The sequence below is a fragment of the Octodon degus genome, unplaced genomic scaffold (genome assembly GCF_000260255.1).
Source record: "Octodon degus isolate 3935 unplaced genomic scaffold, OctDeg1.0 scaffold00016, whole genome shotgun sequence".
In the NCBI taxonomy this organism is placed as follows: Eukaryota; Metazoa; Chordata; class Mammalia; order Rodentia; family Octodontidae; genus Octodon; species Octodon degus.
Genome location: NW_004524592.1, coordinates 544,000 through 549,689, shown reverse-complemented (window position 1 = coordinate 549,689; position 5,690 = coordinate 544,000). Strand labels below are relative to the sequence as shown.

The 5,690-nt window shown below is 35.3% G+C and overlaps 1 pseudogene; it reads left to right on the top strand.

Moving 5' to 3' along the window:
- Window positions 1-3,083: 3,083 nt before the first annotated feature.
- On the top strand, window positions 3,084-3,998 carry LOC101572735 (annotated as a pseudogene).
- Window positions 3,999-5,690: the final 1,692 nt, after the last annotated feature.

The window sequence follows — 5,690 nt, the reverse complement described above, 5'->3', positions numbered from 1 at the left end:
CTGAATATCAAACATCTTAGGTATAACATGGAACAGGTATTTTCCATCAAGTATTTACATGTTAAATTTTAAGTCTCTACAGAATATGGAGATAAAAATTTTAAAAAAATTAGAAATATTTAAAGAATATGAATAAACAATTACATATTTTTACATAGAAATTTAGAAATTTAACAATATACAGCATTGCAGCAGGACAGTCTTGTAACATTTTTTTCTTGTGTCTTTTTTTCATTTATTACCCATTTTTTAAAAAATAAATTTTTACTTGAGAAAAAGAGTATGGTAATAATTGGTATGTCATGAAAAGAAGTATGTATTTAGAAGGTCAGAATGAGAGGCATTCCAAGCATGACCCTTCTATTACACATTACTATCTTCAGTTCAGTTGCTTGTTTCACAGGTATGTTTCTTCATTTCAGCTGCCCATTTTTTGATTAGCCACTCATCCTAGATACTAGATATTAGTCCTATGTCTGAGGAATATCTAGCAAACATTATTCCAATTTTGTAAGTTGTCCCTTAACTCTGTTGCTTGTTTGCCATGAAGAAGACTTTTAATTTACTATCATCCCATTTGTTGATAATAGTATTTCTTATGCAATAGGGGTTCTGTTCAGAAAGTCCTTGCCTAAGCCTGTCATTGCTTTACCTATTTTGTCTTATAGTAGATTGTTTTGCTTTTAAATTTTAGTTCTTTGATCCATTTTGGTTTTAATTTTGTATGTGGGGAGAGATATGGGTCTAGATTCCGTGCTCTGCATGTGAATAGCCAGTTTTTCACACCATTTGTTAAAGAAGTTATCTTTCTTCCAGGATATACTTTTGGTCCCTTCGCCAAAGATCAGATAGATGAATTGCTGAAATTCTTTTTGCATCTTCTATTCTGTTCCATTGATCTGTTTGTTGCTTTGCCGGTACCATGCTGTTTTTATCACTGTAGCTTTGTAGTATAACTTGAAGTCTAGAATTATGATACCTCCTGCTTTGCTTTTCTTGACTAAAAGTGATTTTGTGGTCCTATATGAATTTTAGGACTTATTTCTCTAATATATGAGCAATGCTATTGATATTTTGATTGGAACTGCATTAAATCTATATATCAAATTTGCAATTAAGGCCACTTTGACAATATTCAATCTGTCTATCCAGAAACAGAGATATCTTTTCATTTTCCATTGGTCTCTTCAACTTCATTGTCCTTTTTTTCCAACATACTCTAGTTTTCATTGTAGAGATCTTTCACTTCTTTGATTAGGTTATTTCCTAAATATTTAATTTTTTTCAATGCTCCTATGAATTAGTAATGATTTCCCCTATTTTTTCTCAGTAAGTCTGTAATAACAAACAAAAAAGCTATTGATTTTTGTGTGTTGACTTTGTAGCCTGCTATACTACTGAATTTGGTTATTTATTTAAGCAGTCTTTTAGTGAAGTGTTTGGGTCTTCTATGTAAAGGATCATTTCATTTGTAATTAATGATAAGTTCACTATTTCCTATATACATTCCTTTTTTAAAAATATTTTTGATTTATTTAGTACAGGGTCTCACTACGCAGTTTAGACTCATGATGCTCCTGTTTCAACCTATCCAGTGCTGGGATTACAGACATGTGCCACCATGCCTGGTCTCGGTGGCCAGCACAACATGCCCAGGGTTCTGGGGCCAGCACAGCATGCAGTACTGGAGATTGAACCTGGGTCCTTGCACTTTCCAGGAAGGTGCTTAGACTGCTGAACTATCTCCCTCGCCTCCATATTCTTTTTTTTTCCTCCTCTTGACTAATATCTCTGGCTAATGTTCCATGAACTATCTGAACAGCAGTGACGATAGTGGGCATCTCTGTCTTGTTCCTAATTTTAAGGGAAACATTTCAACTATTTCCCATTTAACATGGCATTGGCCATTGATTTGTAATAAATAGCATTTATCAGAATGAAGTAAAGTTCTTCTGCATGTATTCCCTTCAGAGTTTCTATCATGAATAGATCTGAAGTTTTTCAAAGTCTTTCTCTGCATCTATTGAGATGATCATGTGAATTTAGTTCTTTCCTCTGTTTATGTAATGTGTTGCATTTATTGATCTGCATATGTTAAGATGAATCTATCTTGGTCATGATGAGTGATCTTTTTGATGATTTATTGCATTCTGTTTGCCAGCATCTTGTTGAGGATTTTTGGATCTTTGGATCTGTGTTCTTAAAGAGATAGGCCTGCAGTTTTTTGTTTGTTTTTAATAATTTTATTTAAAGGAAAAAACAAACTCCAAAACAAGATAATAGGAAGGTAACAATGGTTGATATATTGTGCATTGTTATTTTTACTCAGAGTACAAGATATCAGTATTTAGTTGTCAAAGCAGTATTAGCCCAAACCTTTCTTTCAATGAACTAAGAGAAATTAGTAGTATAACCACCATATATATATATGGGTTTTTTTGCTTTTCCCTTCCTTCTTTTCTCCATCCCCCAGCATAGTTTCTCTTTCTTTTTTAAGTTTATTCCCACTTCACAATATCAGTTGTACATCATAGATTTTATGTACTCTTTCACCTTCTCACACTAGGGAGACAATTCGATACTTATGCATGTGTGTTTGGCTTGTATGATCTCAAATTTCAACTATTTACCTATAAAAATCTCCAGTTTATCCTTCTTTATGGCTGAGTAATACTCCCTTATATTAAAAAACACATCTTTTTAATTCATTCCTCAGTTGAGGGCATTTGGATTGTTTCTAAGCCCTATGTATTACATATTGTGCTGCTATAAACATGGGTGAACATATATCTCTGTCATATGATGTTTTTTAATTCTCCTGGCAAGATACTCAGAAGAGAATAGCTGAGTTAAATGGGATCTCTGATCCTCGTTTTTTGAGGAATCACCACTGATTTTTCCACTGTGGTTGTACCAGTCTACACTCCCACCAACAGTGGAAAAGTGTTGCTGGTTAATTTCTTTATGATAACCTTTCTTTCCAGGGTGAGATGAAATCTCAGTGTTGTTTTAATTTATATCTTTTGAATGAGCAGTGATGGGCACCCAGTTGGTGGTCGAGGCGGCAGCGACACTGAGAAGTGATGTCACCAAGAAGAAATGAGAAACACAAACTTCCCGTTCCATTTCCAGAAGGCATGGTTCTGGATGATACTGAAGTAAAGCAGTGGGCACTGGGCAAGATGATTGGCTCTGGAAGATTCGGATTGGTATATTTAGCTTTCCCCACAAATAAACAAGATAGAGATGCAAGGCATGTAATAAAAGTGGAATGTCAAGAAAATGGTCCATTATTTTCAGAACTAAAATTTTATCAGAGAGCTGCAAAAAAAGACAGTATCAAAAGGTGGATAGACCTCAAACAACTTGACTATTTAGGAATTCCTCTGTTTTATGGATCTGGCATAACTGAATTCAGGGGATGAAGTTACAGATTTATGACAATGGAAAGATTAGGAATAGATTTACAGAAGCTCTTCAACCAGAATGGGACTTTCAAAAAGTCAACTGTCCTTCAAGTAGATCTCTGAATGCTGGATGTACTAGAATATATACATGAAAATGAATGTGTTCATGGCCATATAAAAGCAGCAGATCTACTTTTCAGTTATAGAAGTCCAGGTTGGAGCCTCACTAAGCAAGCTTAGACTCCAGCTCAGACTTGTAATGATACTCCTGTTTTTGGCCTTCCCAGCACTGAGATTACAGATGTTTGTCTTGCAAACTATGGACTTTCCTACAGTTATTGTCCCAATGAGAACCACAAACAGTATCAGGAAAGTCCTAGAAAAGGCCATAATGGGACAACAGAGTTTACTAGCTTGGATGCCCACAAGGGAGTAGCCCTGTCCAGAAGAAGCGACGCTAAAATCCTCGGCTACTGCATGGTGCAATGGTTGTGTGGGAAACTTCACTGGGAAAAGAATCTGAAGGATCCCATCACTGTCCAGACTGCTAAGACAGAGCATAAGTTTTCATGTATTTCATCATTGCTGTAACAAGTCTGCAGGGTGCCTTAAAGGGACCTAATATCCCAGACGAAATCACCATTCATCTACATGATGGAGCAAATTTATTTAATTTGAAATGAAATTAAAAACCAAAGAATAGACATAAAGTCCATTAAAGATAACATCTATAAAATTAAATGTTCTTGCATTACAGTCTTAAATATAAAGTGAAGTGTCTGTTCCTTTATAGAGTGTTTTCTGGAACTTAGTTCTAGGCAGTAGTGTTTGCAAGGAAAAGTATTTTCCAATTAGCATCATACAAGTGTATAGATGTAGTCAAGAGTGTGGAGTGACTGATAGTAATGGTGCAAAGCAATAGTGTGGAGCAAGACAAGCAGGGCTTGCATTTTTCAGGTACAAGCCACATACCTCTTATTTCTATATTGGAGAGAGTTTGCTACATTTCTTACATAAGAAAAAAATTTATATGATCTCTTTATTTGAGTTAGTCTTGTACATAAACATTTTTAATAATCTACATTCAATTTTTACTCCTTAGATTCTATTAGCATGAAGAACTAGGCAAACTTAGGAAGGACTCTGTTACTGATTTTTACTTCTCCCTGGTCAGGCCTAAGAAAAAGTCAGGTGCAGTGGCAACAGAGCTGCCAGGTTTTCATCTGCTCAGCAGCTGTTATCCAGAGATACCAAAAACGTTAAAGGCAGGTTAAGTTTTAAGTAGCATGCCTCACAGAAAAAGGTAGCAGAGAGGGTAGCATATTCATAAAAATCTGTTTTCATGCTGTGTAGTGTCATTTCTTAAGAAAGAGTGTCCAGCAGATTATATTTGTAAATACTGATATTTTTGTATGTATAAAATACATATGTGTATGAAACATACCTTTGCTTGGAATCTTGATCATCCTAGTTCCTTGTCCCAGTCAGCACATTTATGTAATGCTGTGTTAAAATTAATCAGTCATCCATTACAGTGATTAATGGTCTTCAAGAAACTGATGTACTCCATACTGGGTGTCAGGTCACAGCCTCAGCACCTAGTTTTCCAACTTAGTTTACCTAATTTGAATAATGTGCTTTATTTAAAGGCTAGCATTTTACTGAATGATTAAGACCAAGTTAAAGCAAGACTATATAACTAAAAATGTAACTTTTGCTTTCTGACAAGATCAACCAAATTCCCTCATGATTTACCCTGGAATCATGTATAGCACCTTGTAGATCTTTTGTCAGTGTCAGTCATCTGGATGAGTCACAGCCATTGCTTGAGCAATTTGCTTTCTGTGAAAACCTGAGAGATTTTTTCCTCTCTAGGTGACTCTCCTTAGGCACATTATACATCATTGATCACTTTCCTCTGTGGCCCCATAATCTCCTTGATCAGAAAATCTGGGATACCACTGAGTGACAAGATGTCACAGCACAGGTTCTCTCATATTCTGAGTCCTCACTGACCTTGGACGTGTAGGGCCAAAATATTGCATATCTTTTTAGCCTATCTAATTCTCTAATTTTAGGTCTACAAACTTTAGTTGTTAAATATTCAGAAGAGAAGCTTAATGATATTATTATCTTGTAACAGAGGCAGTTAAGTTTAACATCACTGTCTGAATATCAGAAAAGTGTAACCATGAGGTATAAAAAGTAAAGCTATATTAATATGCTGAGTTGTAAAAGGCTCAAGTCAACAACTTCTCACAATTGCCAGTTGTGCTGAAAACT